This window comes from Elephantulus edwardii, unplaced genomic scaffold, assembly GCF_000299155.1.
Source record: "Elephantulus edwardii isolate Elephantulus edwardi_28Jun2011 unplaced genomic scaffold, EleEdw1.0 scaffold00264, whole genome shotgun sequence".
Lineage (NCBI taxonomy): Eukaryota > Metazoa > Chordata > Mammalia > Macroscelidea > Macroscelididae > Elephantulus > Elephantulus edwardii.
In genome coordinates this window covers 3,702,134-3,711,718 of record NW_006400014.1, presented here as the reverse complement: position 1 = coordinate 3,711,718, position 9,585 = coordinate 3,702,134, and positions in this window count along the sequence as shown.

Below are 9,585 nucleotides of genomic sequence, written 5' to 3'. Positions count from 1 at the left end.
TCCTGTCAATCATAGATTTGTGTCAGGGGTGTCATCTGAGAAACTTTTACTGTAAAGTTTCTGCTGGGCTATTGATTTCTCGAGGACGCTCTGTCATCCTTAGCCTCTCTGTTCTGGAGACTCCCGCTTTGCAGGAGATGTCCGGTAATCCCAGTTGTCTCCCCTGCAGATCTGAGAAACATGGGAAATCAAATATCTAAAATCCTAAGGAACAGCCCTTGAGCTGCCTGTTTTCAAATGTTTCAAACTTGGGTCTAGCTGAGGACTTCTGCCTCAAGAAACTGATCCTTTTTCTGTAACTGAGTGGCCACAATACCAGCTAAGTAATAACTCTCAGTGGCCTAATAATGAACCTTTGGTTCGGCATCTAAACACTTTCTGCAAGTGGACTTAAACTTTTTTGTTTCGCTCCTGTACTTTCGTCTCTGTCCCAGCCTCCACCTCCTCCAAAAACCTCCCAAATTCACACCAAAGGTAAATCTCTTTTTCTGAAACCTGACCCTCCCTTTTTATCCTGACCAATCCAAACTCAGCCATTCCTATCCTGCCTCTTACATCATCTGTTACCAGGGTTATACCCACCAAGCTAAAACTCTGTTCTCCAGTTGCCCAGCCCTCTTCTATCCCAACCAATCCAGACTTAGGCATTCCTATTGCGCTCCTCCTACCGAGTCCCTCCTATGTCCTCTTCAAAAGTTACAAATGTTAAAAGTCCCTCTTTCTGCTGTAAACTCACCCACTTTTAATCCTACAAAGGACCCCTTACAGCCTGTTTTCCTAACTCAGTTATATGCAAATGTAGCCTCACCACAAGAAGCCCTTTCCAATTCTCCCTCAGATGCAGCCTGTCTAGTGCCTTCCTCTTCTCTCTCCCCAGTCTGTTCAGAAAAAGTTTCCTACATCCTCTCTCTTCCTTCACCTCCTTCTATTAAACCATCACCTTCCTCCTCGGATCACATCAGCAGCAAAACACACAGGCAAATTCGCCAAACCTCTCAGCTCTTGCTTTCCCCCACTCATGCACGGCCCCTCCCCCGTCCCTCTCAAGAAAGTTCACAAAGCAGAGAAAAATGCCAAAGTGAATAGCAAGTTCTCACTACTACCCCACAACATACAGAAAAAAGCTAGAAACTACCTCCAAACACTTCACTCGCCTCCAAACACCCTATTGGAGACCTGGTGGGCCTTTAAAGTTCCAGTGCCCGAGAGAAACTGCAGAAAAAACTCGTGCCTGACAGAAAGAGAATCTGCAAGCCTAGGCTCTCCTGGCTGCCTTAAGGCCAGCAACGGTGAAGGGTCAGAGGACTAATGCTCGTTCAAAGAGCCAATTACCTCCTGGTGCATGCTTCAGATATGGCAAAGAGGGTCATTGGGCTCACCATTGCCCAAACCCTCAACCTCCAACACGGCCTTGCCCAATCTGTAGGACAACGGGTCATTGGAAGGTTGATTGCCCTTCAGCACCTAGTTGTAGAAGGTCAGTCCCTCCACCAGTTCCAGTCCCTATCGACCTTCTAGGCCTAATTGCAGAGGATTGAAGATGCCCATGTTCAACAACCCTTACCACTCCTAAGCTCCCAAAGTAACTTTCAGGTACCAAGCAAACCAGTTTCCTTTCTGATTAGCACGAGAGCTACCTGTTCAGTACTCCCTTCTTTCTTGGGTTCTGTTTTCCCTACTCAGGTCTCAGTAATAGGGATTAATAGTCTTCCTTCCAAGCCTCTTACCACTCACCAGGCATTGTCAACCCTATCATATAGTATTTTTCCACTTCATCTGTAACCTCTCACTACCAACCTGTTTTTGTTACTCTAAAGAACTCTTCTTTTCCTGGTAAACCTCATTCCCTGTCTCCACACAACACTGCAGAAGTTTAAAAACCATCATTATTTGTCTACTTTCCTGTAAACTTCTTATAAATAAATAAATAAGCAATCAATCAATCTTTGGTGTGCAGTCCCACACCCACACTGCTCCAAAGGATACAGAGTATCCCCTTCCAAGGCCCAACTGTCTCTCTCCTCAGTCACACATATCAGCTTTCAGTTAACTCCCACCACTAGAAGTCTAACAGTCAGTCTGCACATAGCCATTAAAAGCCCCAAGCCTCCTCAAACTACTGATAAAATCCTCTCCTTTCTCGGCTTTATTGGTTTCCTCAGGCATTGGATCCCCAATTTTTCTTTACTTGCAAAAGCTTTCTCAAACTCCAATACTTCATTCTACAGTTCCCATCCCTTACTTTACCAAATTCCTCTAAACACTTCACTTATTCACTGATGAAAATGAATTATTGCTGTTGGTGTTTCAGCTCAACCTCTTAAACTCACCTTCACACCTGTTACATACCTAAGCTGCTCTCCTCACTAAAAAGCACCGAAACTTACCTTAAAAAGCCCCCTACAAGTCTTCTCAAACCACAGACTTCGAGATCTACTTTCAGATCATTTTCTTCCTTATATCCTCCTAAGCAGATACAGAAGCTCTACCTACTTTTCCTCAAAAATCCCAATATTTTCTTCTCCCCTAGTAAAAATAATGTCCATATCTTAGCTGCTCTCTCAGAGGGAGCGGCTTTCAAGGCCTCATTGCTACATAAGCAAAGCAAAAGCTTGCCCAGGTTCTTTTTGGTCTGGCTTATACCCTCTTAACTAGGCCAAACTTCTCCTTTTCTGCTTTGTCCTTTCCCCCACTCTGTTCTATTACTCTGGTCCCAAATATCAAGGGCAATTTGCCATTTAAATCTGGATACATCCAACACCGGCTTCAATTCTCAACTGCAAATACCATCCCTCTGTGGTGAGGGTCCAGTCAATCTCTGAGGCGCCCAGGGATTGCCTCGGCCCTTTTACCTCATTAAAAAGGCAGGACCTGTCCCAGGGACAGCTCTCCTCCTCCAAACTTGTGAACATCCTGCATTATGTCTAATCTGAGGATCTGCCCCAGGGACAGCACTCCTCAGAAACCTTCGGCATTATGCCTAATCTGGGGACCTGTCCCGGGGACAGCTCTCCTCTAAAAATGTGCATCCTCAACATCACGTCTGATTTAAAGCAATCTCAAATTGTGTAACCTAATTTTAGCTTGTTCAATCCATCAGTCCTTCAAAACATAAAAACTAAAATGGCAAACAGTCAAAAGTTTATACTGAAACTCTTTCTTTACTGTCCACTTGCATGTCTCTCTCTACCTCAGAGTCTGCCCTGATTCCATGTTAAAATTCTCTGAAAACTCTGCAAAATTGGAAGTCTATGTAACCTGTCTTTCACTCTGTGGCCTAAAAGCACCTAGGACATGCTACATCATCTCAATTCTTTACACTCCTCCGTGAGCTTGATCTGCCTTCCAATTGCTCCTTTTTGAACTGTCCTTGGAAACACCCTTCACAAGGGTTTTCTGTCTCTTACCATCACAAACCTTCCAAACAACACCAGCCTGATTTGAAAAGGAAAGAGAAAGTCAGAAGAGAGAAAGAGAGAAGAGGAGAGGAGAGGAGAGGAGAGGAGAGGAGAAGAGAAGAGAAGAGAAGAGAAGAGAAGAGAAGAGAAGAGAAGAGAAGAGAAGAGAGAAGAGAAGAAGAAAAAAAAGAAAAGAAAAAATTAAGAGAAAGCAAGAGACCTAACTCTTAGTCTAACAAAATTAAACTCTAAGCCTAACTAAGTCTCACTGCAGCACATCATCCCCAAGTTTAACCTCCCTACTTTAATACAAACAAAGGTCCTAGCTTCAACTCCGAAGACACCCAGCAGGTATTATCTAGTATCTGCTATAAGCTGTACATCCATATCACTCCCAGTCTTCAGACAAAACAAAGCACATATACAGACTCACTGACTGTCAAGTTACACAAGTCTTGTTACCTTACTTTCTATTGCCTTAGCCTGTATCTGAACAACACTCTGTTCACCTTCCTTTCTAAATTCCTTCCAAATGATGTACAGCCAAAAACTTCTGCTAAACTATAACTTGCTCACCAAGCCCCTTCTTTTGGCATCGTGCCTTGTCTCTCCCTCCTTAAACAGTTACTCTGAAAAGCACTCAGACTGCTTTATACCCAGACTCTCGTCTAAAGGTCTGGACCAAGCCACTAAAGTCACTTCAGAAATGCCATTCTCATCAAACCGCAGGCACCCTAGCCTCTCCTGCCATACTGAAGCAGACCCTGTATAGTCACCCTAACCACTTCCACAGCTATTAAAGTTTTGGGTGACCCCCATTAACACCACCTTTCTCAAGTCAAACATGTTCTCCTCACTAAGTAAATTTCCTATGCTCTAAATGCCAACACCCAAGTACAAATCTCCAACGACATTCTTCAAGCTAAGCAGACAATGATACGACAAGCCTCTGGAGAGCCACAAACTATGCAGGCTCCAACTTGGTTCTAAATTATCCAGGGCATCTGCACCTTACTATTCCTTAACCAAAGTAAAATGGCAACCAATCTTTCCCATTGTTTCCTGGGTACCTCTTTACAACGACCTTTGCTAGCAGCAGTACCAATCAATTTCTCTAGACCACACTCCACCAAAATACCTCAAGCCATTGCATCAGCCCAAAAAACTAATTTCTAACTTAAATTTTCCTTCTCTAAGACCAATAGTAATCATAAGCATACTGTTATTAATCACTCCATGTCTCTTTAAGTTTTTACTTCACAGGATCAAGAAGATGACCACCTTAATTCTCCCCTGGCCACTAATCCCAGACTGACTCACTCCAGGTTCTGAACCCCCAGATCATCACCCCTGTTCAGCAGGAAGTAGCCAAAAGAAAGATACATTGCCCTGTTTTATCACTAAAAAGAGTCTAAGATGTTAGTCTGGGCAAAGAGGGCCAAAGAGAGGAATGAAGAATTCAGAACTCAAATGCTGATGGCCTTGCTTGTTGCAGATAAGAAGCAAAAATGGCCTTGCCTGTCTGGCTAAGCTAGCAGGTGGCTTGTAAATCAGAATGGAATGTCTCTCCCTAAAGACTCTGTTTATAAAAATCCTCCCCAGAAAGTTCACAGTGTGACTTCCCATCCTGCCTCTCCAGGATGAGGAACTCACCTGGGAGTTCCCATTCCCCCCTTTAATAAAGCTGCATTAAGCTTTCTCTCATTCTCTCTGATTTCTTCTTTAAGTCCCCTAACCTAACCTAACCTAACCTAACCTAACCTAACAGCTAATAATGACATCACTGTCATTATCTACTTATGTGGACTTCTTTTTCTTCATGGCCATTTTATTGATCCTTGACATAATTTATTTTGTTATTAATGTTTGCATATTTTCTCTTCTCCTAGAATGTATGCTTTATAAAGTCAGGGACTTTTAAAATCATTGCTTTTGTCCTAATGCTTACAAAAGCATCTAGCATATAGTGTCTCTAGTCAGCAAGTACTGATTGAATATTGTATGAACATTCCCTGAATTGAGGGTTAAATGAGTATAAGAAGAGATTAACTAAATGGAGTCTGCTAACATAGTAACATATCAGACTTGTAATAGGATTGTCAACAGTTTGAATCTACCAGCTTCTCTGAAGGAGAAAGATGGACTTTGTGAGTCTCCTCCCTTAAAGATGTACAGTCTTGGAAACCCCTTGGAAGACCATTATGCATTGGACCTGACAAGACAGCAGTGTGTGAGTGAGTTAATGAGTGAGGTCTGAGCCTTGAGACTCTCCAAAATTCAGAAATTCAGTGAAGTAAGACAAGCCGGTATAAAAAAGTAGCTGCAATGATGTAAGACAAAGACCGAGCAGAATCAGAATCATGGAAGCCAAGACAGGAAAAAAAAAAGTTCCACGAAAGAGGAGACGTTCAACTACTTCAATCCTTCCAGGAGGTCCAGAAAAAAATGAGCACAGAAGTTTTTCTAAGCAGCTTTTCTAAATGGCAAGGTAGAATCCTGTGATGATAGTGACAAGACCATTTCTGTGAGACTAGTGGTGGCAGAAGTCACATCAGAATGAGAGAACAAGTGGAAAGAGAGTTCACACAGAATGTTCTGATAAAAGTCGAAGAGAGGAAAAAGGGCTGTAGCTAGAAAAGAATGTGGAGTCAAAGAGATTTGTTTTGTTTCGGTATGAAAAAGAAAGAATCCTAAATGTAGTCGAACACAGATAGGGATAACCAGAAAAGTTGGAACTGCTGATCACAAAAAGGGAAGAAGCCAGCACTAACTTTCAAAGCAGTCTCTTCAGAAATGTAAGCATAAGCCCAAGATATGAGTGTGTAGAAGCAGTTAGCAAGAACCCATCGGTTCTTATGCTGAGTGAAATAACTCAGTCACCTAAGGACAAATACCGAGTACGGCCACTATTGTGCTGTTGTGAAAATGGGAGGATAACTGAGCAAGATATGTTCAAAAGGGGAAGGGGTGGGGGGAAGGAGGTCAGTAAAAGAGGAAGGGGAAAATCACGAGGATAGCATAGGTTAGTGGCAGGGAAGGGGTGAAGGAATAGGAAAGAGTCAATGGGGACTTGAAAATACTAGGTGATTATAGACATAGATCAATGGTTATTCATTATATAAAATATATATGTGAATGGTTGTATAAAACTGTACTGGAATGAAACACAATGCATTCAAATGATTATATGCAAACCTATAAAAAAGAACCCTTGTTTCTTTTCCCAATACTTACAAAAGCATTAGAAAATGCTTTTCATGTTCTGTTCATATTCACAGGAAAGTTATTTCCCATATTCTTCCTACCTTGCCATCTACAACATCACTTTATTCTTAGGTGAGCCATACTTAGAGTCCTGGGATGACAGGGTCAACTAGGAAGACTATATGACTTCTCATTTGTGTCCAGGTTGAAGAGAAAGTCTTGCTTCTAAATATACTGGGGTGGGGGAAACAAACTTCGAAAGAACTTTTCCAGAAGGCCCCAGTAAACTTCTCTATATATTTAATTGATCCCAACGGGTGCACATTCCCAACCCTAAACCAAAGGGAAGGGTGTTATCCTTAGAGTTATTGGGACCATTTTTGCAGCTGGGAAGAAGTTCAGCCCTATGTTGAAAGAAATACCTCCTGGAAACAGGTAGGAAATAAGCAAGGGAAAATAAAGTGTGATTTTAGAAAGTGCAGAATATCTGAAGTCAGAAAGACTTAGCTTCAATTTCAAGCTTTGCTACTCAACAAGTTATTTGCAGGACTTTGGGGGAAGTGCTTGCTCTCCTTAAACCTCAGTTTGTTCTTTAAAAAACCAAAAAAAAACAACACCATTAGATATAAATATGGAAAAATTTAAAGGAGATAGTTGCATTTAGTAACAGTAAGATTCATGTGATCAGAAATTCACATCCTTTTATATTCAGCCTCTCTGATTTAATGTAAACTGCTTGGTATGATTTTGCAGAACAGCTTTTATCCACCATTGTGGTTTTTACCTTAAGTCTGTACAAAGGTCGCACTGCTGGGAACATGTCTGGGTGACTGAACTAAATGACACAAACACTAAGAATTACATCTTTCCATTCCACTGCTTGTACTTCAGACTCCATCTGCCATGTTCCAGAGAGAGAAACAACAGCTCAGCATAAGTGTGCTTCTAAGATGCCAAAGGGTTGGTTAGATATTGCAGTTCATTAATTGCACTAATCAATACTATAAAATAAAATGCCTATGAATGATTGTATCAAAAACTAACATGATTTGTAAACTCACACAAATAAAAAATTGAAAAGTAAAAGAAGATTCATTCACAATTCAGGGATATTTTGATCATATTAAGGCCTTAATGAAGTATTCTAATGTTACAAGGCATAGGAATAGCTGGGTATTTATCCTAACAGAGAAAATAATTTTATTGTGTTTAGTTTTATTGCACATCACAGATATTGTAATCTTGTTGCTGATTGTTTTACAAATTGATGGTTTGCAGCAACCCTTTGGAATGTTATGAAAAATATTGAAGGTACATCTAGACCAAGCCATGGTATTTTTAATTGCTTTGTACAATCAACACTCTTGGAACTAGCAGTCAGGAAATTAAAAGACAAATTGCATTAGGTAAATCTGCTGTCAGGGACCTTTCCAGAGCACTGAGAAGAAACAATGTCGGTCTAGAGACTAAGGTGTGCCTTATCCAGACTATGGTCTTCGTAATTACTTTCTATGCATCAGAGAGCTGGAAAATGACAGAAGAGGAAGTGATGTCTTTGAGTTGTGGTGCTGGACTGCCAAAAACCCAAATAGATCTGTCTTGGAGAGAAAAGTTTCTCCTTGGAGGCTAGAATTCTGAAGCTCCGTCTCACATCCTTTGACATGTTTCCAAAATGGACAGGTCCTTAGAGAAGGACATCATGCTTGGGAGGTTGGAGGGACAGAGTAAGAGAGGAGGACCCTGGATGAGATGGATTGATACAGTAACTAGGGCAATGGGGGTAGGTATGTTGGAGTAATTAAGACTGGCTCAGGACAGGGCAGAATTCAGAGCTGCTGTACATAGTGTCAATATAGGTCACAGGTGACTCAATGACACATAACAGCAACAACAACATGTGGGTAAAACTTTGACAATGAATAAAGAAAACTGAAGAATAATTGACGCTTTTGAATTTCTGCGTTGATTATGAGATTTGGACATACTACAGATGGGCTGCCAAAAAATCAAACAAATCTGTCTTGAAGGAAATGCAACCAGGGTGCTCCATAGAGACAAGAATGGCCTCACATACTTTGAGCCTGTTGTCTCATATAGGACTCCAGCCCTTGGGGGGAAAGAACCCCATCATGCTGGGGAAAGTAGATAGCCACTGAAAGAGAGGAAGACCTCCTCACAAGATGAACTAACACAATGGCTTCAACAATGGCCTTGAGCATGGCAGAGGTTATGAAGATAGAGGAAAAGAAAAGGTCCAGATCTGCTGTGTATAGAGTATGAGGTAGAGTCTACTCTGTGACACCAACGACCTTAACAAACCACAGGATATTGAAAATATAACTTCAATATTCACTGGCAAATGAAAATAAGAGTGTGACTTGCTTTTTATAACAGTATCTACTTTATTGTGATAGTCTGGAATGGAATCTTCAATATGTCTCCCAAGTGTATCTGCGTAGAGAAAAGAAAACTTGTTTTACAAAATGATAGCACATTCTAACTTACCAAAGAACCATCGTCTCCAATGCTGTCTGTCTGCAAGGATGCAGACAGTGTTCATTGGTCAGGACTGTCTGTGAACCACTGTGGAGTTTCATCACTTCCTCCTAATAACCTGGGTAAGAGCCACTGCATCTTCATCCTTTACTTGACCTGCTTCTTACTGATCTCCTCAATATTATTACGGTGGGAAAATGTTTTAAATCACTTTAAACTTGCAGAACTGCTGCAAAAATACTACATTTTCCAGGAACTCCGTCAGCCTCATTCCAACCTATTATTAATTGCTACTTTGCAGATAAGGAAATTGAGTGACAGAATACAAATAACTTGTTCAAGGACAGATAATTACTAAGGAGTAGAAATTGGACTTGAACTCAGGCAGGGTGACATTAGATGTCATACCCTTGAACATTAATTTCTTTCTGTCTAGAAGACTTCAGGCATGAGTGTTGGTGTATCTGCTGTAGAAGAGTGGGTAGAA